The following is a 26451-nucleotide window of genomic DNA, read 5'->3' as shown; positions in this document are numbered from 1 at the left end:
AACATAAACCAAAATAAAGTCATAGTTCCTATTTTAGTACCAGTGAAAGCAAAAATCAAGGCAAGGCATTAAATGAATAAAGAGGGTATTACTCTATTGATAAAAGGTACAATATATATAATGAAACTGTAACAATCATTAATTTTTATGCATGGAATAACATTGCCCTAAATTAGAAAAATAAAATTTTTTAAGTAAAGGAAAAGCAACAAAAATGCAAGAAACACCAGAGTATAAATTTGACAGATTAAATTAACAAAATAGAAATAATACATATGATTACCCCCACACAAAGCAAAGCAAAAGCAAAGCAAACATTTTAATATCCATAGACTATTAATATTATTTTCCCATATATTACCTAGAAAGAAATATTGACTGAACACCAAATGGTAAAAATTATACAGGCAGCATACTCTATTATATGCCCACAGTGTAATAAAACTTTAAGCATGAACTAAAGAAAACAAAACCTTCAACAATTTGAACACTTTTTAGGGACTCTTAATTGAAAGCACTCACAGATTATTTCGGAAATAACAATGATAACACTACTATAGTAACACTTTTAAGATGTAACTAAAGCTATGCCCAGAGGCAAATTAATAACCTTAATTGTTAGCTTATTAAACAGTAAGGAATCAAAATAAATTAAAATATTTAAATACAAATATTTTTAGATATGTATGTATATGTTTTTAATGTAAATAGTATACAATTAAAGAAGCCCATCACACTCAACCTCTATATTCACAGAGGAAATGCTTGATGGTTGGCTCCTGGCTACTATTTGTGGTTGGGGAAAGGAAGACCTACCAGTAATGTATCAACTGCTATGCTCGGAGAGAACCCTAACAAGAAAAACAAAAAGAAAAAAATATACAACTGCCAGAAACATGAGCTTGTACTAGCTATAAATACTGAGCAACCCAGATGAGATGTTCCCAAATGCTGAACTATACAGACCAGTGGTGTCAAAGTATTGCATACCTATTTTTAAAAGTAGGACTCCTGAGAAGTAGGATTCCTTAAACTTCCAAATCAGAATCTCCAGGGGTAGGGCATAGGGGGGGGTCTGTGTTTTTAACAAAGCCTTCTGGTGAGTTTAAGTCACTGGATATTGATCATCATTGTTAAGTATCAGGCAATAAGGAAAAGTAACTAAATACATGAAGACTATCAGCAACTGAAAGAGGGAAAACAACTGAAAAGATAGAGAAATAGACCTAATGTTTAAACAGGAAACAGTAGAGAGTATTTAACTCTCAGTCTCAGTGGAATTAAAGAGGGTATTTCATCACTGAAGCAAGAATAGAATTTTTAAAAAGAAAGAAGGGGGAGGGGGAAGGAGAAACTACTTCAGAACAAGAATGAATTCTTCAAAATTCAGGGGGAAAAAAAAAGAATGGGTGATGCCTTTAGAAAAGGCAGTGAAGAGCAGAATAGAAACTACTGAAAACTGAATGAATACATCAGAAGACCAGAAAGAATTCTCCACGTCGTAAGAGTTTTTAAAAGTGCAAATGGAGAGAAGAGAGGAGTGTGATGGCTTTGTAGTGTGTCAGTTTGGCTAGAATGAATTACATTTCCTAGAATTTTATTTTATATGTATATATTTTTATATATACACATACTATTTATGTACCACTATCCAAAGGAATTATCCATTTAATCCTCCTTTAATCTTATGAGAATGATGCTATAACTATCCACATTGTATAGATGAGGAAACTTAGGCAAAGTGATTTACGTGGCTTGCTCAAGGCCATACAGCTAATAATTGTTGGAACTGGATTTGAAACTATACCCACTGGTTTCAGGATCCACCCTTTCAATCACTACAAATCACAGACAGCAATTAAACCAGAAAAACCAATCATTGTCTAAATAATTGTTGCTAATGTGCTTCTGAAATTTCATGTGTTTATTTACCAAGTCTACTGTACTTACATTTTCCAATTCATTCATTAATTTCCTTGCTCCAATGCATTTGAAATTGTTGCATCAGTTGTTCTTTTTCTTTTTTAATGTATTTTTTTCCTAAATGAAAAATGCATGCTCCTAAAACATTCAAACTACAAAGAACTGAAGTAAAAACACCCCATGATTTCTACTTCTGCCAACAGTTTGTTATACATAATTCCAGGCATTTTTTATGTATACTGCTAGAAAGAAGACAGAGAAAGGGGTATGGGGAGAATTACACAACAGGCTGCAGTTGAGAGATGGGTATATAAGTGTTTGTTTAATTATTATTTATACTTTCTATATATAATATTCCTTTGTAAGAATGAAATAATTTAACTGACAAATAAGCAAACTGCCTTTCACCACAAATGGTATACTTATTAGTATATTCACCAATTTTATTAAACTTTCTAGCAGCAAATCAGATATAAAAGCACATCTTGCTACTCTATTTCCCAAGATAACCCTCAGAAATTTGAACTATGTGCTATGGAAGTGCTTGAATGGAAAGTAAGGAACACTCACATTCAACTAAAACTCCATTACTTCATGTACTCTCAGGAGCTAGCAAGAAAACATATTCTTTTCTAGGACATTTTAATGAAAGTAATATTAAACATAGTCAGATATTATAATAAGAACACATTTACTCTATGTTCAAACACTGCATTTTCCCACTGTACTGCTACTTTTAAAACAAAAACAGCAATAAAAATAAGATGTGATAGGCACAGGTCTAAGAACCTTTGAAAGTTTTAGCTCATGTGATCTTTGTGCCAAATGGTCAAAGTGGGAATTTTTATTCCCATTTTACAGAAAAGGAAACTGTGGCTCTGGTAAATAAAATAATATGCCCAGGTCACATGGCCACTAGGTGGCAGCCCCTGTTTCCAACCCAGTCTCTTGCCTACAAGTCCAGGGCTCCTTCTATTCTATCATCGAATAGGTTGGTTTTTCCTAGTGGCAAGCAACAGAAACCATGACTGATGAAAAAAGAAAAAAAGGGCAGTGGGTAATGCAAAGAACCCCCAGAAAGACTGGAGAGCTAGATCTGGGGCAACATAGACAAAAATACTTCCAAAAATCATACCACAGACTGAGTGGAGAGAGGACATTACTACTGTCACTGCTGAGCACTCAAGAACACAAGTAGGAACATGTGATGGTCTCAATGATGCAGCATCACTGCTGTCTCAGGACACACTCTTTCTGCAGCCATTGCCCCTAGGAGGGAATGACCTCGAGGGTGTGCTTTCCCTATCGCTCTAGAACAGTTGTCCCTAGAGTCTAGACTATGCACTTGAACTCCAGCTGCAAGAGAGCCAAAAAGGGTGTGAGGGAAGAAAAGCAAATAACTGGCATTTCAGCTTTTCCAGCAAGAGGTAGGTAGTGCCCACAACAAGGCTTGTAAGATGAGAGAGAACCCAAAACATGAGAAGGAGGTTCTGATATTGTGAGCATAATGGATGACAAATGCTCCCTGAAAGACCACCCTTTGACTGCTCCACCAGCAACATACATCTTTCTTACTCATACTTTTTCTTCTCCCACAAAGAGCTCTTACCTAACATAATACATCAACCCCTATCTAACCTAAAAGCACATCTTCTTTCCTCCAATGGTGGACAACCCAAAGACCTTTCAGTTAATGCATCCAGCTACAAGTCCAAGATCTTCTTGAGTACTGTCACTTTTCAATAGTCTGTAATCTATAGATTAAACTATAAAGTTAATAATCATTAACATAAACAATATAAGACAGACAGAAATGATAGGGTAAAGGGAGAGAAAAAGATTTCTTAAGATATGTAAACGTACATGAGACACCACAGCAGGTAAGAAAATATGGGCAGATATAACAGTCACCTGCAAATAGACATGATGTTATCGTTGGTACTTCTGACTTCCCTCCTCCACACCTCCTTCCACAGTTCAATTTCATTCTGCTCCTCAGCTGACCCGGTTTCTTTACCCAATGTGATGATCTAAACCTTCATTCCCAAGGGATTTGAGATATTTATGTAGTCCTTCATTTACTTTTATCACTGGAGCAGTACAAGAAGGTACCCCAAAGCCTGGGTTCCAAATCCCCTGGGTTCCAAACTCCTTGCTGCCATCATATAGCAGTAACTTTATTGACAGGAACAATCTACCATGCCAAACCTAAACATCCCTTTTCACCTATTTGTCAAATGGCACAAGAAGTCTGAAATGACTGGGCGTGGTGGCTCGGCCTGAATTCATTGGAATAACTGCTGTTCCCTTGATGGAAGCCATCTTTCTTTGGATACTAAGCCTCTCAATCAGCAGATCTCAGAGATCCTGAGATGAGAAATGTTCCAGATGTGGCTGATAGGCATTCACCATTCCAACCATTTCTTCATTTCAACTACCTGATTCTAGAATTGTGGCTACAGGGGATTTTCTTGAACTCAATTATTCCTGAAATGACTTCTGATTCTCACCCTTCCAGCCTTCCAGTGATTTCATAAGCACCTAATTACCTATATTAAAGCCCTTTCTGCCTAAAATACCTGGAGTGATCTTTGTTTTTGCACTGAATCTTGAGTGATACAGGAATTAAAACTTTGTGAGTGGGTCATTAGCTGTAGCTGTGAGAGGCATAATTCCCTTTTCCTCCTCCTCGATTCTCAAACTTATATATTCTTGTATGACAAACACAGAATCACATTTTGATCACTAGTTCAAAGCATACTTACTAGTTCCAAGTATCCCATAGGACAGCACCTCAACTTCACAGAGTAGTCTCTGATATAAAGCTACAACAGAGTCTTCAACAGGCCTTCCACCATTCTGGAGGACTGCATAAATTGCAGAAGATGGTTGATGACAGCATCCATTCATACCTCCTTTTATATGCTTTCCTGAACTCCAGAGGCTGGAAAGCTAAATTTCACAAACTACACTGCAGCTTCTGAGAGATTACATGAACCTCATGTGCTATACCCATTGCCTTAGCCTTCTGATGTAAATTGAGTTCATGTTCAGGAACTATGTGGTGTGTGATATCACAGTGGAAAATATAGCTTTTAGTGACTCTAAGGACGATGGGGCTGGCTAATGCATGGCAGACAACAAAAGCAAGTTCAAATTCAAAATTACTCTTGCTCTATGATGGTACAGTCTTAATATAGTTTGGTGTCTGGCTAATCTCCCTTGAATACGGTACCATACTGGAGGCCACAGCTAGCAGACTGGGCATTCAGCAATGACAGTAGTCAAGTCAACCTTGATCAGATGAAGTTCACGAGTTGAGGCCAGACTACCCAAGCATGTTTGTAAAACTGAAACAATTCTCGTCAGGTTAGTACTAACTTATCATGCAGAACCACTGGTAATTAAACCTCCATCTTTCTTTCCTACTCAATCAGTTGGTCATAGGGACCTCCCTTTGAGGCCATAAGTATGAGCTTAGAAAAACCTACTTGAGTTAGGTTCCATATATAGCACCTCCACTTGAAAATGTATTGCAGTTTAGCACACCCAAATATATGGCTAGGTGAATCATAACACACATCATGGGCAGTTCAGGGTGAATAGTTACCTGGTATGCCATAGTTAAATATTAAGTCTCTATAAGGACCTTAAAACAAGCTGAGAGCTGTTTCTCAATAGAAACAGCTAGTTACTTGACTAAGAGAGCATGGCTTTAATCTCAAACCCCAGAGGCATTTGCTATGCTTCTCCTGATGAGACTTAATACAGTCTTCATGCAGCATCCCAGTTTGTTAAAACATTTTGAGTAATGGGCAAGAAAGTATACTCTGGTAGATAGAGAAATCCCTCAGGAAAAAGAATGGAATGTAGGTGCTGGCAATTTTAAGTTTCCTTGAAGTGGTGAGGGGGTAAAGGTGATGAGATATGGGTGAGGACCTGACAGCATTGCTACACCTAGTAAGTGGCTTCAAGCAGCACAGCCAAATCTGTTATATATTGCCTTCAAAATGAAAAGAGATCCACTAAATTCTGCATCTCTTTTTTAATGGTAGAAGACTCAAACTTCAGCAAATATCCTGAAATTTTCCAAAGCACTGGACCCTCTACACACTTCACTGAGCAACTCAGGTCTTATATTTTCCTGGATATTGCTCCCATTTTCCAGTATACATGTATCTAGAATGTCTACAACTTCATGTCCTCCAGATTATATCAGTATAAAGTCATTAATTTCATGACCTAGCCTTATGTCCTTTGGGATGAAACATTCAAGCTCCCCAGAGATTGAATTATGGCTCAAGGTCAGAGTATACATAACTCTGAAGCAAAATGGCAAAAGTATATTGTTACCCATGCCAAGTGTAAGAAAAACACTATTGGTATCTAGATACAGTTGACCCTTGAACAACACAGGTTTCAACTGTGCAGGTCCAGGTATATATGGATTTTTTTCAAAAAAAATGTACCACAGTACTGCATGATCTGCAGTTAGTTGAATCCACAGATGCAGAACCATGGATATGGAGGGCAACTGTAAAGTTATATGCAGATTTTTGACTGTGAGCAGGGTCACCACCCCTAACCTGTGCATTGTTCAAGAGTCAACTGTATATTGATAGGAAAAAAAAAAAAAAAAGATTTGGAAGAGCAGTAGTTAAGGCTATATTCGTTGCTTCAGTGAAGACACCACATCTGGAACACTTGATTTAACTGAAGTTACCACCTATTAAATTTATGATCATGATAATCCACCAGCATTCTCTAAGACCAATTCATACAAGAGAATTATGTTAGGAAGTGATAAGACTCAACATCCCCACCACTCTTGAGTGGTTTATGATGACACTTAAATCTGCAGTTCCCCAGGGATGTGGTACTGCTTTTCATTTTGTCTCTTGGTAGTAAGACAAATTCCAGTGGTTTCCACTTGGTCCTTTCTGATATATCAGAAGCCATTATGGAGTTCTTCTATTGCTGATGATATATATTCCAATAATAAATTCATGAATTAAAGAAATAAAAGAGGGATGCATTTAGGGTCCCACTGGGCTTACTATAAGACAGATTTGGATCAAATCTCTATCATCTGAATTCCATAAATCCCATATTCTCACAGAAGAACCAGGTTGCGTTCTGGGTCCCCAGGCCTTAGTGTTACCTCAGAGCTAACATCTAATACTTTGTGAAAGGTCTAGGTATTTCCCTTTTCCCCAGCTGCTCAGTTTACCCTGGTGAATGGCTCAGGTCCCTTTGAAAAGGATAAAAGATTTAAATATACTAATTAAGATGTTATTGTAGATTTCTTCCTCTCAAGAGTATCTGGTCTCCCCTTCACTTAAAAAATTCTGAACCTGTAAACTTACACAGATTTGGGAGTTTAAAAGAGATCATGACTATTATGAGGCCTTAGTTCATCAAGTATGCAGTTTTTCTTATTCGTATTAAGTAGAATCTAATTGGGCTACCCATCTATTTTAATCCTAGTTACTACCAAACACTATAGCTGGTCGAACTATTATCATACTAGCTCTGATGCATGTTATGATAACCGTACTCACCCTGTCTTTAACGTTTTGAGCTGGTACTTAGGCTCTGCCATCATGGGACCCATGTATCCTCACTGAATTCATGAAACCCTACTGTGTCTCCCACCAGCATCCTTGGCTTACAGAGAATGGCCACTGTAGCACTCTTCCAAGACCTGGAATACTCTCATTTATGTATTTCTAAATGCCTGAAGGAGGGAATATCTTCTGAATCTTCTTGGAGAACATGACTAGAGTTAGGCAAACATGATAAACCCACTCCAACTCTTCTAATTTCCTGAGCATCTGAATGCCTAGTGTGACATTAAGCACTCTTACTTAAGCTACTATATTGAATCCAGAATCTGTAGTAAATATATCCATATCAATTAATTCAGATGAACTTAAAATTACACTCCTTCTTCCTTGTTCTTATACCTTCAGAATCCATTTACACATATATTATCCAATTTTAAAAATTAGCAAAATCTTGCAGTTCAACTCTATAATTATTATTACCAGACATGCTGGGATCTGTCTCTAGATACAGGTCTGGGGATGGTGCATGATGTTGAGAATGGGCCATAAGGAGGATTGGATTCTGTTTGTAAGGAGGTCATTCCAGGGTTTTCAAGCAAGATAGGGCAAGAAGGCTGCTTCAGCCCACAAAGGAGACTCATGGGTTTGGGAGCCCATTACAGTCTGAATCATTCAAATTCTTCCCTACATCCCCACCCCCAATTCTGTGATTTCAACCCTTTTTCATCAATACACTTTGACACCAGTCAGTGACTTCAGTTGACTTAGTAATTCAACAACCTTTACTGTGAATTTCTTCTGCTCTGTGACTAGAAAAGATATTCTTTTGGTTTGCAAAAAAAAAAAGTCCCTTTTCTAGAGCCAAGAATTTAGGGATTTGAGTTTATCATTCTTTAAATTGTCTAGCAACATTAGAAACAACCAGTCCTAGCATCCATTTATTTATCAGTTAATATCCTGAGGTGCAGGTAATAAAAACCTGTGTTGGTTTATTTAAGCCAAAAAGGATGCTTATTAAAAAAAAAATATTGGGCTTCCCTGGTGGCGCAGTGGTTGAGACTCTGCCTGCCAATACAGGGGACATGGGTTTGAGCCCTGGTCCAGGAAGATCCCACATGCCACGGAGCAACTAAGCCCGCGTGCCACAACTACTGAGCCCATATGCCACAATTACTGAAGCCCGTGCTCCGCAACAAGAGAAGCCGCCGCAATGAGAAGCCCACGCACCACAACGAACAGTAGCACCCGCTCAAAGCAACTAAAGAAAGCCCGCGCACAGCAACAAAGACCCAACGCAGCCAAAAATTAATTAATTAATTAATTGATTGATTTTAAAAAATATTATCTAGCTCACAAAATTGTTATGAAAGCTGAAGACACAGGTTCAGAGCTACAAAGCTAGGAGTGATGCCTAGAATCCCAGCAGACAGCTGGTCTAGTGAGGATGTCACTGAGGCCCCTGCTGAGCACTGGACAATGCAGCCCTACCACAGACAGTAGACACTGGATGCCAGCATGGATGCCCCTGTGCCCCAGGAACTCATTCAACAACTATCACAAAGAAGCATTCCTCATGGTTATCTCAACTCTGAATCGGAGGCATACTATGGGTAGAACCTGTTATACATGCCTGTGTTCTCATAATAAGGAAGATATGGAACTTTCAGTTTTTATAGCAGGAGGAGGCTGTCACTAAGACACAACATTGCAGACTTTTCCCATGATAGAGAAAGGATTCAGATAATATTTATCAAAACACCAACCATGGGGCTTCCCTGGTGGCACAGTGGTTGAGAATCTGCCTGCCAATGCAGGCGACACGGGTTCGAGCCCTGCTCTGGGAAGATCCCACATGCCACGGAGCAACTAGGCCCGTGAGCCACAACTACTGAGCCTGCGCGTCTGGAGCCTGTGCTCCGCAACAAGAGAGGCCCGCGCACCGCGATGAAGAGTGGCCCCCGCTTGCTGCAACTAGAGAAAGCCCTCGCACAGAAACGAAGACCCAACACAGCCAAAAATAAATAAATAAATTTAAAAAAAAACAAAAACAAAAAACCAACCATATCCAATAGAAGCAAATGGAAACAGAAATAAGAAAAGTAGTTTTCTAAAATTGAAGACAATGCATACAAGTAATACTTAGTGCATAAAATTAAAAGATTTTTTAAAATTAAGATAATCAATACTGGTAAATGTGGGGAAATGGCATTCTTCTACCCTATACTAGTGGGAATGGAAGCTTTCTAGAGAGCAATAAGGCAGGACACATCTCAAAGCCTTTCCATTTTTTCTTTTGAGACTATCTATAGTTTCTAAAAAAAAATTATAGTAAATATTACTTCATAATCAGAGAAAATAAAGTATTATTTAAAATATTAAGTAACATTACCAAGCTCTCAGGGAAAATGGCTCATATTTTTCTTTTTTTTTTTTTGGAGAAATCTACCAAATACTCCTTTTTCATTTTCCCCTCTGTCCACGTATTTGTTTGGCAAGTATTCATTAAGCATCTGTGTGTCTACATCAGCAGCTGGCAGTTGTAAAAATTATATCTATATTATTTTGTTGACTGCATTTTTTAACGAATGAAGAAACCAGAATATGAGTTGACATCTTCAAGTTCTCAAGTTGAACTTGAGTTGGCATCTCAAGTCCTAAATGCTCTTAAATATACGCCAATTGTTCTGCTACAAATTAAGGTGATAATGGACACTGAAGTTTATATGACACAGATTCCCCCAAGTATTAGGAGCTGAAGACTCAAGGATCTACATATTTCTAAAGCCCCAAATTCACTGCAAATTCACAACAAATCTTACCCAAGGCATATCTAATAACAGATCTAGAGTTCCTGAACTACTGTTCACAGACAATACATAAGGTCAGTTGCAAGTAAATACTGTATAGCTCTCCAGGTATTTGGTTTACTGGTGTCCAGCACTGATAGAATGACTAAATATTGAAGAGTTATGTAAACAATGTCAAAGGGCTCCTGCTCAGTCTGGGGCTTCAACTTTTTCTGTGAAATTGTTGAGTTCTTGATATTGTTTTTGATACTTGAAATTGTTTTTGGACAATCCCAAATTTAGCAGTAATTTCAAGGAGGCTTCCTGGCATGTGTTCTAGGTTGGTCTCCACATTAAACTGATAAATCAAGAGACTTATCTCCTCAATAGGTCAAAATGATTATTACCATCCTCTTGCCTTTTGGAGGAAAAGAACTTGGTCCTTCTATGTGATTTATTCTTTTCATGGGCATCCATTCAACACTGAGCTATTGTTTCAGAACAAGGAAAATGTATTCCTTTTACAGGTTTATTCCTTAAACTGGCATTTGTTTAAGTAGTTTCCACTGCACAAACACAAAAAGCCCTAATACATGCAGACTGGGTCGGCCTCATGCCATCAGATGTCACCGCTGACGGGTGATGGCACTTATATAGATTTACACAACAAAAACTACATTAAAAATGTTAAGGTGGTGAGACAAAGACACAAAGCCCTAGAAATTCACAGCTCGGGATTTAAACATACTATATCTAAGAGGAATGGAGTGCATTAGGGTAATGGGAAGGTGACAGCGCCCCTATTATACCTACAGTGCTAGACACTTAATCCTTAACTGAATTTCCTGGTGGTGCTTGCTTTGTCTCATTCTTGGGGGCTTATGTTTTTTAATGACATTATTGTTGTGTAAATGTTCTTGTTTTATAAAGTAATTTCAGGTTGATTATCATCTGTTTATGCAATTAGTGTAATTATACCTAATTACATAGTAGAAACAACATATATAATTCATTTATTAGAGGTATAACTGTAGTATGTAATGATTTTCAGTCCTTATGAAACTTTGTTAACAAATATTCCATGAATGTGAAAGCAAAATATTTAGATGCCAGCTCTCTTACACTATATATATATATTTTTTCATATGCTCAGTAATAATTAGATTTACTGCCTGTCAAATTTAGTGTTAAAAATCATATTGCCATATTAGAGGGAATACAAATATAAAAACTGTGCTTAGGAAAATTAGAAACACTCCCTGGTGTTTTCTTTAGGGTTTGGTTTTGTAAATCTCTCAATTAAGGTTTCTTACCTATAGAGCGTCACCCTCAGGTGAATTTTGACAGTAAAATTATAAATCCAGTAAAGAGATTTATATGTAACACTATGACATATAATACCCACATGTGTATGTGACATTCCTAACTAATAATATTGCCCTCTTTATTCTCGTGTTTTTCTTTATTTGATTCTGAACCAAAAGGGAACTTAAAAATGATGAACTAAAAATGCATTGATATAAAAAGAAGTAGATCATAAAATAAGAAAGATGATGCATGCCTCCAAAATCAGCCAAGATTCTTATGAAGAGTTGAAAATAGTTGCTGAAAGAACATAAACTGAACTCACATACAAGAAATGCATATTAATGTAGGTTATCACCATTTATTTCTTTATCAAATTTCTATCTCTGTTATTGGTCACTTAAAGAAAATATTATTTAACTATTCCTTCCCTTCTCAAAATATGGAAACTAAAAAATGCAATATGAATAAACTGAATGCAGAGATTTGCTGCTTTTGAATTATGTGGTACATTCTCCCATGTGGATAAAAACCATCAAATATCCTCAATTATCGCTTACTGCTGAGACAAGTATTAGAGGGTCTAATTTACATCATTGGAAATTTTAGGCAATAATATCAGAAAAGCAACACTTTAAACATTAGCAGCACATTACTGTAAAAATACTACTCTTCTCCTTTTGGATATATACTAACTTTATGAACTGCAAATTCCATCTTTATCAGAAGGCAATATTCTCAGCATCTGATCTACAAACAAACTTATATTCAAATGAATCCTGGATTTCAATTATTATTGAAGCAAACTATCAACTTAAGTTTTTAGTCTTTCAGCTAAGATACCTACTCTTTCAGAATCACTCTAGGCACACTCAACACATAAATTTTTTTTTAATTAATGAAACAAAACTTTTATTAAAAAGTCAAGGTAAAAAGGTTTGTTTTTTAGTTAAGATGAGCAGGAATTATTACTCTGAAAAAAGGAGGCAAACGTTTTGTTTCTTGAATCCTGAGTCAAAAAAATCTTGACTCAGAATATTCAGTTGTTGACATATGTGAAAATTACAATACACCCCCATAAATGATGCATATTAAGGTATACATTTTCTGAGGATAAGGACTATAACTTGTATTTCTTTCATTCTCTCATGGTACCATGAACAATGCCTGCATAAAGGAGTTGAAAAAAATGAATGAATGAATAGAAAAATCAAAACAGGCAACTAATTTTTACACAGAACAAACTGACAATAAGCTTTTCTCCTTTTACTTGCTCCCTACTCTTCTTTTTAGAAGGACTTAACAAGTTGGTATTTTAAAAAGTCAAATATTCAGACTTTCTTCCCCTTGAATATATTCAATTGTATAATATAGTGTCTGGCACAAAATAATCATCGGAAATGTTAGTCCATGAAGGTTCAGTACGTGATATAGATTTCCTGAAAAAGTCTGAAAGCCAACAAGGAAAACCCCTTCACACAATCGCAGTAACTCAAGAAAACCTGAGTGCCATCTGGTCCTGGCAACATTTGGCAAATAACAGGCACTTCTTGTTAATTATTTGTTTCCTCCCATCCCCTTCTGGCTTCACAGCAGGAGGCAGAGCCCATGTTTTGGGAAGAGGCTACCTAGGTAAAGAAGATTAATACATTCTACAAGGGAACCCTCTGCTGGCTCCTAGGAGCCCTCCTCCGCTCACTGCTTCCCTCTGTCCTAGGGAGTGCTAAAGAAGTGGACAGGCCGGGAGACACAAAGAATCTGTGTCTGCCGTTAGAAGGAAGCAGTGATGGGAGATAAACCTGGGAAGGAAGGAAGAATGTGACTACTAGGCAGCTGGCCCCAGACATACTTGTTTTTACTTTCCTGCTACACCCATAAATGTTTTTAGAATGTATTAAACAGTCAACTTGTCATTGGTATTAATCTGTAAAAGTTGATACAGACCAAACAAAAAGAAAGCTTTCTTCCGCATCTGCACTTTAGATTCTAAGGACAAAGTGAGCACAACCAGGAATGGGTTGTTGAAGAACAACTCTCTTCTTCACCAAGGAAGTGTCTAGCCCAAAGTTGTGCCTGGGCCCGGCAAATAACGAGGTGCCCCTTCCATCCCCGTGGCCTAGACATGAACCCTATTGTGCGAAAAAGGGAGGCTGTGAACACACACTTTTCAGACAAAAGTAATACAGCCATAAGTTTGCTGGCTTGTTTCAGCAGTGACCAGCTTCTGGGGATATTGAGTACCCTACCTTAAAATGTACAAAAGGCCTAAGCCAGATGGGATGGAATTCACAGACGGTACTGGCAGCCAAATGATTAAACAGAAGCATCCACAGCTTCCAACTCAAGAACTGCACCAGGGCATGTCTGACCAGTGCAGTGATAAAAAATCTTGTGTAATGTCCTGAAAGGGGATGAGCTAAAAAGGGCTAATGATCATTGGATCTTTAACGTACATCAGATGAGTTATGTACATCTTTGAATTAGATCCCTAAGTGTGAAAACTGTGACAACTTCTGGAAAGTTTGTTAGTCTCTAACTGGCTCTGAAAGCACATTATCTTTCTGTCTCACTCTGTTGCTACTTTTTGAAAGAAGTCCATCACCCCAAACATGACAGCAAGACACTAAACTTTGAAAAATGCCTTTCCATATTTTTTTCCCATAAACCATTAGTTTAAAAGTTAGAGATTAAAAAATGGAAACATTTCCCTAGCTTTATACTAATGTGGCATTTACACATTCTTCCATACCATTTGAATGCACTCACCAGGCTGGCATCCATTCTAAGCACAGTGTAAAGTCTAGAAAGGCATTTTATTCTTTCCAGGTGTGCTTGACTAGCTTATTTATGGTCTGACTTCCTTTCATACTGTGAGAAACCTTAGCCTTCTGCCAGCTGCAAAGGATTGTTAAGAAGAAGCATTTTTAAGTTAAAAAATATATAGCAACAATTTTCCTCTCCTCCCTCTCTCTCTCAGCCACACTTCATGCACCTTCTTGCATTGGTTAGTCCGTGACATGTCTAAATAGGCATTTAACTGTACTCACCATCAAAGAAGCTGCCCCATGCAGGCAACAGTATATTAACTTAATGAATACCAGAAAGGATAAGAAGGAGGGTACAGAGCTGTTAACTCGGCCCAAGTTATCCTTCCTGAGAACACTCATCACATTCGCTGGTAACACACACATACACACAGCATCATGCACTTTTCTCCCCTTCTTTAGTTCCAGAAAAGCTGGGGGTCATTACAATGACATACAGCTGAAAAGTACACCTGATTTACAAAGAAGCCATACAGTATGCTTGTTTTATGCACACAGTCACATAAACTAAGCTTAAATGTTTTCTCATTCATGATTAACAGCTGAAGGTCCCTGGCAGTATTTCCTTGTGTGACTACTTAAGTAGTCCCAATTAAAGACCACTATTTACCTCTTTAGTGGCCATATTACAACCCAAATATGTAGATATAAAAAGACAAAATAATTTTGAAAGATAAATTTTCAACACCATAAAAGAAAATGAAATGTATTCTAATTTAAACAACTTTTCATACAGGTACAGAACTAGATAAATAATTTGGGCTTAAATAACTGGTTCTACCCACTTAAAAAATGCACTCAATTAGGACAACTTTGTAAATGTTTCTGAAATGACAGGGGTTTTAAAAAATTATTTGAGAGTGTCATTTATAACAATTATGACGTTGAGAAGAAGAAAGAGTGTGAATGGTGGCAAAGATGAGACATAATTGACCATTAGCAATAAGAAGGTTGACAGGACTTGAACATTTTTAAATAAAAAATTACTAAATCCAAACAACTTGGATCCCAGGAAAATTTGAGTGCTTAACTAGTAAGATCACAGAATACCTATGTTTCTTGGAAAAGAAAATTCATTTTTATCGAGAAGGTGTGGTTCAAAAAATTACCACATAATTTAGAGATCCACGGGAATCTTTGGCATTTCAAAACTTGAGTGGAGCCTTTGGAAAAAGCTCATCACAGCTCCTTTCAATCTCTGAGGAAGCTGGCACTCTGCAATGGAGTTGTTAAACAGCCTGGCCATGCCAAAATTCATCATAGCACTGCCCCAGGGAGGCTGCTAGCTGCCTGACCCTAGCAACTCGGAGCGGGACTGGAACAAAAGGCTAGCATCCATTTCAAAAAGAACCCCAGGAAGCATCTGCGGGAGGATGAAGAGTGTCGAGGTGGAAGCTGGAAGACAGTGGGAGTGAGGAAAGCACTCGCTAAGGCAGGCAGAGAGAGCTGGAAGGAAGGCAGGCTGAGCCAGCAGGTTTACTGGCAGAAGGCGCACACACGATTGGTAGGCAATGGTCAATTTCCAGACAATAACAGCACAATAACTGCAAAGCAGTAAAGATGAGAGATCATGAAGAATGCATCTTCACACACAGAGAAATGACAAAGAGAGGAAAAGGAAGAGGGAAGGAGGGAGGAAAGTAAGGGAAAGGACAGGAGGAAGGAAGAGAAGGATGAAAAAGAATAGGGAAGTCGGGGGGAGGGGAACCACTTTAAGAAAGTAAGGTTTATCAACATGAATTACCAGGTATCTTTGTGTTTACAGACTGTGGAGTCTATGTAGGCTGGCTAATGGCATGCTATTCCTTTTCTTGTGCTGTCTAGAAATATTACTGATTGTTAATAGCATTAAAATCTTTATCACTTTATTTATTTTATTAATCTCATGCAGATTTAACATTACTAGCACACGACTGTAAAGAGCAGTAATAATGCCATCGAGGTTGGTATCAATGATGCTGAAGGGTATTATGTAAAACGCAGCCAATGAGCAACGAGATGACAGGTTCTTACAAACCTTTACATTAGATTAAGGAAAAGCCTTGCACAGATTCACCAAACTGTGATCTTAATATGATATAGCATCCTCTGTCCTTTGATGTCCCTCTAGAATTACTTGTCATCCTCCAACATTTAAAAACCAAATCTCAACATCCAAGAATTGTAAAAAGAGTTAATGTATATTTAAATAATGCATAAACTTTAACTCTTTCCTTCTGCTTCTGTGTTTCTCTCAAAGCCATTCTTTCAAATAAAACTTTGATATGTCAAATACTTTTTTAAAAATAATAATGCTATATAGGCCAATGAAAAAATGGGGTTATAGTTTTAGATAATATTTTTAATTATTCACTCAAATAACTTATAGTTACTTAAGTTCACACAATTAAGGACTTGAACTGTCTTGCATGGGCTAGAATCCTTCCAGGGTACCTTCAATCCCTAGCAAGACAAATTGAGGTGAGCCGTTTCAGTGCAACAATTACCCAGAAAAGGTCTTCTGCTTCATCCTGTCAGACTTGTGGAATTTTATACATTTTTATTCATATATGAGATTTGTGAGTAAAAGCCATTCTGATCAACCCCATGGGCTCTATCTAATAGGATGCATCATACAACATGCACAACTGCCCCCCTCCCGTCAACGTGGGGAGTCAAGGTAATTATAATATGATAAATGAATTAGATCATGGGAATTAGAAGTTCCGTAAGGTTGAAAACAAATATCTTGACATTAAAAACCTCAACTGTAGTGAACTTTTGTTAAAACACAAAGTTTATAGAAATTAAATTTGGAGACAAAAGGGGATCTCATCTAATGAAGGATCTTCTGTAACAGTAATAGATAAATCTTGCAAAGACAACACTCAAGAAGGATTTAAAGGAGTCCAATTAAGTTGGACTAAATATCAGAAAAACCACTAGTAAAGAATATAGGAGTTTTTTTCTTATATGATGAATCTGTATATAAACTTACCAACTACAATACAGACTCATTAATTGGATTATTTTACGGCTTGTCTCAGCACTGACTTTTGGAACTTATGTTAAATTTAGATATGACTTCTAAAGAGAAAGAGAAAAAACTCATCTGGCAATTTAAAGCTGTTTCAGGTGACATTTTTTTTTTTTATTAAGTTGAACACTGTCATCTTCCAACATATTTCTGAAGTACCTTTATTTTTAGGGGTTTGTCTTAAACAATACAATTTTCTTGAGAAAATAGCTGCTTAGTCTAGGCTTATCTTTATGTAACTGCTGTCTCAATCAACAAATATTTATGAGTATGTACTGGAGTAACTGTAACTTAACATTTCTAGGCAGCGGGTAAGTAACCAAGTGATATGATAAGCTTTTATTTTATTAAACTTCACCAGACTGCTGATGAATTTTTGTCCCATAGGAAGTCGAGTCTCAACCTAAGTAAGAGTCATTGATCTCCGTGACATCACACCAGGCAAGAGGCAAAACTGGAATCTGAACCCCCAGGCTTCAACTGCAAACCTTCACATCTTACGGGATAATGCAACAAAGCCTAATCCAGGGCTCCAGCTCTTGCTAACTCACAACCAAGTTGTAAAAATAAATACTACGTAAGATGTAAATTGTAAAAATGAAATTTTTCATTTTTAAATTTCAATGTAAAAATAAATACTACGTAAGATGTAAATTGTAAAAATGAAAACTACGTAAGATGTAAATCACACTTTAAGGCATAAAAAGATGTCAAAGCACTTTGCATCCACTTTGAAACCAAACACCACCACCTCACTAGAAACAATGGCATTACCAGTAAATCTATTTTACTTAAAGGAAAAGGTTAAATAAGCTGGTGAATGCCAACAAGTGTTCTTTGGCTAATGTAGGGAGGTGCTCTTGGCAATCTCCTGGCCTCTGAGATTTTGCTAATTGTTTTTCCAAGAAGAAACTTAAGTCTCTTTCAAGCACTATCTTGAGTAAATGTTGCCATGGAAAAGCCTTGGTATTCCACTTTCTATAGTGGTTGCACAGCTACTGTAAAGAGTGCAGAGAGGAATTTTTGTAAGCAGCTGCCAACCACACCCTAACCCCAGGCAGCTGTCTTGCGTTATGAATTACTGGTCACGATAAGAAGTGTGGATGATGAGTTATAAAACATCCCCATTCCAGACAATGCAAAGTAAGTCTTCCTGATTATGGGAGGAGGTAGATGGAAGACACAAGAAATCAGATACAGAGCCATTCTTGCCATGTTGGAATATAAATGACAGGGATTCAGACACACATTCTCACTTAAATGTCACTCTTCAATAGACTGGCTAACAAAATGCTCCTGTTCAGCATATAATGGCATACACACATTCCAACTGCAAAGGCCTCAGAGGGAGCAGTCATTTAGGGCTCATCCTTCCATACATGTTCTAAGTGATTTGGCCAAGTGGCCAGGAAGCACAGGAGTGAAGAAAGGACAGACTTTCCAGTCACTCTGAAAGAACCTGTCAAATCACCAATGCTACCAGCATCTTTCATTCACTGGTGCCTAATTGAAGGGAAAGATAGATAGGAGGCAGCCTCTTACAGGACTGCAATGATGATGTAAGAAATAAAGCAGAATTCTTCACTGGAATTCAGGAAGGTTTCTGGGTAAAACAGTTTCAGAGCCCAGAATTCCTACTCATATCTTAGGGCAGAATTTACCCAAGGCTGAAGTGCTACGTTAGCTTGGTGCATTTGGGCCAGATGAGTTACGGTCCTGACCACTTGATTTTCAGGGAATCAGGAAAAGAGTTCAAGCTATAAAATACCTTTCTGCTCATTTTTCACTGCTGTGGCTTCAGAGATTACCAAAGTCTGTAAGGGCACAGAATATAAAATGTTTCCCACTGCAGACCTGGAAGACTGGGCCCTTGAGTAGTGAGTGGTCCATCATCAGAAACCCTTCTCCCTTTGTTACATCTGCTGGGCCTTCCACTAAAGAAATGAATTAGATAGACTGGGGGAAGGGGAGGAGGCGAGTGGGGAGTGGGGGATGGAAGGAAGGCTGGTGCAAGAATATATTTTCTATGTCTGGATAAGGGAACAGGATTCTAGGTAATTGCCTGGTTTTCTCATTGTTCTCAGCTGCCATTCCGAGATTCATAGAGGGGCTGAAGGGATCTCTCTTTTCTCCTTTCCCTTCTAATTCTTCACTCACTACCTCCCCACCAACCCTCCAAGTCACCCCTCCCCCCTCTTAATCCTTTTCCCTCCCCTCTCATGGTGCTTATTCCATCCTAGAGGGAAAAAAAAAAAGTAATTTGTCTGTTTTATTTATGATGCAATGAAGGTATGCTGCACGCGTCAGGATAGCCTGACACTGGTCAAACTATCTGACAGCCGAGAAGAACTGCCTTCATACTCCAATGAGTGTATATTTTAACCATTAGTCCACCACAGCACACCACCGAGGTTCTGTCACACCACCAAGGTTTTGTCAGGATTCACAGCACTGGGTTTGTTTGTTTGTTTGTTTTTGACATCTATTTTGTTACATCCCAGTTAACCTTGGAACATGAAGTGTTTTCACAGAATCTTTTGTCTTACATATATACCCTAAAATATGCGGAGATGCTGTTCGTCATATGGCAAAATTCAAAACTGTCTGAATATTCCCATGAAAGACCTCTGATGATGGTCTTAGAACTTCATTAAATTTAGTGATCTAGAACAGTTATGCCACAAGTCCCAAATCATGATACGCTATTTAGTGATCAGATACAGAAAGTGGAATTAGCACAAATGAAATCAAAATTTCAAGCTACTTCTCCTCAGAATTAAAAATAAAAGCAGAGGTCAAAAAGCTAGAGTAGTCCTGTCAAGAATAACATCTGGGTAAAAATCCCTCAAGAATATAAAGATTTTTTTTTTTTCCTAGAAAGAACCACAGTTAGTAGGTATTTAGTTCATCGTCCAAGTTCGAATCAGTGTTTTCTCTAATATTTGCAAATTAGGGCTTTTAAGAATTTGACAGGAGCAAACTGAATGGCCAAAGGGACCATTTTATTGCATTTACTCCTTTTCAATTTCTGCTGCATTGTACTCTCTGGGTTCCGTGATCTACCTGCCAAATGCACACTCACTTGTGTACATACTGAAGTGGACTCTCCCCTTACTTTCAACAACAAATCCCTCATTCCAGAGGGCCTGCCTCACATCCACTCTCTCTCTATCCCCTGTTGCTTTGCCACCAGCAATTTAATTCTCCTTTTCAGACATAAAAGGACACACTGGGTTTTCACAATTATACTTTTGATTTCCTCATAAAAAACAATGCTCAGAATTAGGCCCTGGACAATCTGTTCTTGTCCTGCAAAGGCCTGTGGGGCAAGATTTCCAGAAGAACCAATGAGATTTCTGCTGACTGAAAATATTTTTATTTTAATAAACTACAAAAGAAAAATGCTAAAAAACAAAACAAAACAAAACACTCACAACAGGTTCAGAAATGTAATGTAATGCACACAGCATGAAACAGAAACAAAGATCCAGCAGACAGGGAGTGTGATGAATGGTCCTAACCACATCGTATTTATTTATTTTTTTTAAATCTGCATTTGCCTTTCATCTGCAAATGAAAGGAATGAGGAGAAAGTGACTATGCATTCCAAGGAATTTCTTTTGGTATAATAAGAGCAAACGCAAATATTATAAACAGAAGCAGAATTAAGAGTCTACAGCAACAAAGATACAGAATGGCTGAAAAATCAGGGTTCCCACTGTGGGTTTTTTTTGCACTCGGCTGTGGAAGGTGGCAAGAAAATGCTGTACAATGCCGACTCAAGACAAGGGTAACCACAGCGCTGAATGCTTCTGTTTTTCAAATCAAATGTGAAAGTGAGTTAAATTGAGTTTTCTTGAGGTGACAGGAAAAAATATATATTTTGGTATACTTTTAAGTATACATTGAAATTATGAAAATTTCTAAGACAATACTTTAAAAAAATCAAGGCATTAAGATCACTTAATAGTAAATACATACACAAGTCGAAATATTATTTAAAATTTTCAAGCCATGTGAAAACCACCCACTCTTTTCTCTGTTAGCATTGTTCCCAAGGTTTTAGGAAGAAGAAGACAAATTCAACTGTGTGGATTACGTGGTGTGCACAATGCACTTGACAGACTGTAAAAGTTAACATATTTTGGCAAGGGTACTAATTTACAAATAGCTGATTAGATGTACCTCACTAGCCATGGAAGAAAGTAGGCATATTTTTGTACATAAGACTATTATGCATTTTATATATACATCTACATATGTCTGTGTGTGTGTTTATGTGAGTGAAGAGAAAAAGAGAAAGCATCACTCTCTTAAGCTGTATCAATATTGGTGACACAAAATGCACACAAATTTCACAGGTTCAACGTTTTCCATTTTTTTTAGTGAAAAATAACCAATCTAACATTGTAACTCTACAAATATCTGGAAGTCTTAATAGTACTTTGTACATTTCATAATCATTTAATTTTTAATATTAAAGAGTTTTATGTAGTGTTCATTTAAAACAAATGGGCATAACATAACTTTTGAAGATGTGGTTAGAAGTTATAAGCAATGCCCAGCTGTTTCTGCACTGGTTGAAATACCCCTCAAAGATGAGCTAGTTTGATGTATGCAAACGTTTTATACTTGTTGTATAGTTCTGGAAAAGAAAAATTATATGTGGTTGGCCTTGGCAACTGTGATAGGATAGAACAATGTCAATATAATAAACTATTTGATCACAATAAACTTGCTAAAATAAAATTCTTTCTAAATGGTTGAAGCTAACAACCACAATTTTATGTGCAATATCAATATGATGTAGAATGGGCCACTTGATTAAAATAAACTTGCAAAAATAAAATTCATGGTGTCAAAATAAACACCCGGATGACAACCTAGGCAGTTCTGAATCTCCCTGTGTTTTAAATTTGAAAGGTTTATAATTTATATTTTCAAAATAGTTCAGAATGGGCTAACAAGAGAAATCACATCATTCTATGGAACCTGATTAAATTTCACACTGGAAACTGAGAAGACTCCTCATGACCTTCCCTTACAGTAGTTGTCCTGCCATTTTGCTGCTTTTGCTCCACCTGGCTCGACCGCAGCTGTCATAAATCGCAGACTACAAAGCTGCGTGCTTTGAGAGCCAGCTTCAAAAATTTAAGTTTCAAAAATTAAACCACTTACAGTCCCTCCTCTTCATTTAGAGACAATATATTTTGTGCTGGCGTTATCTTGCTATGTAATAATTGCACATTAATAAAAACATATGTGGTGAGAAGCGAATAAATAAACTGCACTTCACAAAAGCATCTCGACACGAAATCACATTTTCAAACTGCTTTAGAAAAGGAACTGAGAAAATCCTGGCAAGTAAATAGGCAGGCAAGCAGCAAAAGAGATATTCTCAAAGGTATTTCCAAACTTGCATTCGTGACGTGAAAATCGGTGTTAGCTGCAGATTCCTGTAATATTCCCAAGATATAAGTTGCTGAGCATTTTTCCTATACTAGTTATTGTGTTTTTAAGGAGCCTTTTATACAATTCTTTCTTTATGATTTCAATAAACAAAAACCATATAATGTTTTTTTCAGTGTTTATGAATTTCTACACAAGGAAGGTGGCTTATTTTGCCCACTGAAGATGATCTATGGAAATGATCATGTGCAGCTTGATCATTTTTCACACACCCTTAAACTAAGGCTCCACAATATCTCTAGGCACTTTTCTCCTGGTCAGCAGAAAGTGTTCCCCTCTACCTTGAAAGCCCAGAAAATCTACAATTAAACTGTTTTGGAATTCTGTTGTCTTGTATTTATCTGTGCATCAGTTACACGCTTATCAGCGCCTCTTCTCGAAAGGTTCCAATTCTCCTCTGGAAGAGCTGCCTCTATTTAATCCATTCCTCTCTCAGACAGAGACATACATCAAACAGGAGAGAAATATTACAGAAAGAAATACCTATTTTCTCACACTTTTCAGATTAAATATCTCCAGCTGCAGATAGAAACCTCTTTAAATTGAAATTAATTTCTGTATTTAAAAAAAATATCAGGTGGTATGTTTTACTTTCTCTGCCTTTGCAATACAATTTGTAGGCCCTCGAATTCTTAACACAAATATATTTTTAATCTACAATCCAGCCTGAGGTTTCTCTTATTCTCCTGATTACTGTTTCCCCCTCCATGTGGGACCTTATTTGTTATCTCTCTTGCTCAATGCTTATTCAAAAATGCCTTCAAACTGAAAAAAGAAAAAAAAATGGTCAGCCAAACAATACATAAAAGGGCAAGAGGAAAACACTCTCATAGAGCTACACACAATCTACACTTTCCTAATATAGAAGACTTTTTTCCCATAGTCTTATCCAAAAACAAAAAGAATTATTTACATTCACAGCTTAAGAAAATAATTTTACATATTTATTCTCTATGCTCAAATGCTGCTGGGGTTGTGTGTATTTTGTAGAGGCAGACTGCCCTCTGCAGGGGAAAGCAGCTTTTTAACAGCCCCCTTTCAAACAATCTCAAAAAAAAAAAAAAAGAAAAGAAAGAAAGAAAGAAAGAAAGAAAAGGAAAAAAACAGGACAGCTGTATTGCAGAAAATATAAACAAATAGTTTCTTAAATGGATTTGCTTGTATGCAATTAAACTGAATTTATTCACCCTGAAATGTACTTGTTCACACGCTACTTTTTTTTTTTTTTTTTTTTTAAGTTGCCTATCCCCTATTTCCAGTCAGGAAAAATAGGAAAAGGGCAACATTTTTGTCACAAGCTGCACAGTGATATTAAACTGAACACAGAATTGTTCCAGCCTCATTTCTTCCCCAAATTAGAGTAGGCTTTAAAAAACATTTTTTTAATAGTTATTCAAATGCCATGTAACCATTGTACAGCAGGGCTCTGAATTTGTCAAGAAATCTCTCTAGATTTCTGCTCTGGGCTTGGGGCAGTGGAGTGAAAGCATTCTTTGATGCTTAGAAAATTGCATTGTGGTTCTATTATTTTCACTTTAATATTTTGGAAAATGAGATGAGGTGATATCGATTTCACCCCATTGTATGTATTTCAGAGAATAAATGAATAAAAACGCTAATCAAGAGAAATTTTGATGATTGAGTCATCATTACCTAAAACTTAAATGTTGTGGTAGAAATTAGTGACAGTTAAGAGCTAGTGAGTCCTTCATTTCATTAAGGCTTTCATTCTTTCTTGGGTCTATCTGTCTTGCACCAAATACCCTAAAACCTGTTTCAGCAATTAAAGGAGAAGGGAGGTCTGTATTTTTAAGGAATGGTCTTTTAGGGTTTTGGGTTGGTTTTTTTTTTTTTTTTTTTTTTTTTTTAAGGTTGTCACAGAGTGGATTCTGTAAACAGAAAGTGTGTGAAAAGGTGTCACAATTTAGTGGCATTTTCCAATTAAATCTTCAGGGTTAATTCCTTACACTTAAAAAGACACTTCTGACTTCTGCTTTCATTGTTTTGCCCCCTTTACACCACAGAGCTTCTTCCAAGCCCACAAGAGCTGACTTCCTTCCTCCAGTCTCTAAACGCGACCAGCAGGGGGGCTGATGAAGTGCTCATTTTTCACATCAGTCTTATAAAATTGCTTTCCCCATTAATTGTATCCATGGAAACAATACATTTGGCTGGTAAGGGACTCCTGAATCAAATTTAATGGGATTCTCAAAAAATTTGCAGGCTAGGGGGAGATGCAATGATCAGCCTTTCTAGCAATCCAAGTTTTAGCCCAGTTCAGGATTAATTTCTCGTTTTCAAAAACTGAATTGAACTGAATCCAAATTAAGTTTAAGTCACAAAAATGTAATTTCACTATCTGAAAAAGAATTTTACAGGGGAGGGCAAATAGAATTTTTTTTTCAGAAGTACTGTGTAATTTCTAATATACCTCCTAGCAAAAAACAATCATCAGTACTTGCCTGAATGGCAGTTCTTAATACCCAGGTTCTAATAATGTAAGCATGACTTGATCTGGATAACTGATCAGATCTTCTAAGCAATGCCCAGGCACTTGCATTATCCTTCAACCATCCCTACAATCTCCTCCCCTCTCTGTCCTAAGTAGGCATTCTACAAAGTCACATCATTCCCTCTCTCTGGCTTTTTTATTTTTACCTCTCCCTCAGTGCTTATAACCCTTGGGGCAATCTTGGTTTTAATTTTTTTTCCTTAGCAGGTAAAGTGTCTGTATTACAGAATCTTAAGCCAGGCCTGTATATACCCATATTTAATTTGGAAAATGTGTGGGTATATACCGCTCATTATGGAATTAGTTAACAGCTGCAAGTCTGCCACTGTGGGAAGCCAATTTGTTGTTGTTGTTTTTTTAATGTGTCATTTCTTTACATTAAAAATAAATTCCATTCAAACCCCTTGGATGCTTCTCTTAGAATTAGACTGATATGATCTAGATGAAGAAAGATATGACTTTAAATCGAATAACAACATATGAATTTCAAATTATCTGTGACTTTTTTCTAAGCCCCAAATCATTTCTGCTTCTGGGTAAATAGGTTAAAATTTTTAAATACGTAAGAATCCAGACTTAACATTTCCCCTTATACATATTATCCTTTCCCTGAAACAAAATGATGTTCCCACTCTACCAAGTCTTTCCACACGTGTGAGCTTTAAAAAGCTTCGTTAATGCAAAATCAAGAGGAGAAATCAGGTCTGTATTCCTCTGGCCAGAACCCAAGGTCAGCCTGTGAGAAAATAAATTGGTGCTGGTTCTTAACTGGAGTGCATTCCCAACAAGGTTCTCCATCCCTTGCTCTTTAGGGAAAGGTCAGACACAAATGAAACTCAGGAAATATAAATCCAGCAAGAATCAGGGCTACAAAAAGCCCTGGAAGGTAGAATCCCCAAGGAAATGAGACTCAAGATATAGTGTCTGAAAGCCAATTCTCTTAAAAAGCATGATGCCCTGGTTCTGTTATCCACTTCATTTGATAAATCTAACTTAGCTTTTGCTTCTACTGTCATCTAAATTCTAAAATTCTTAATTCTCAGAATTT

This window comes from Balaenoptera ricei, chromosome 19, assembly GCF_028023285.1.
Source record: "Balaenoptera ricei isolate mBalRic1 chromosome 19, mBalRic1.hap2, whole genome shotgun sequence".
NCBI classification, from domain to species: Eukaryota; Metazoa; Chordata; class Mammalia; order Artiodactyla; family Balaenopteridae; genus Balaenoptera; species Balaenoptera ricei.
The sequence above is the reverse complement of the archived record's forward strand: the minus strand, read 5'-3'. Positions refer to the sequence as shown.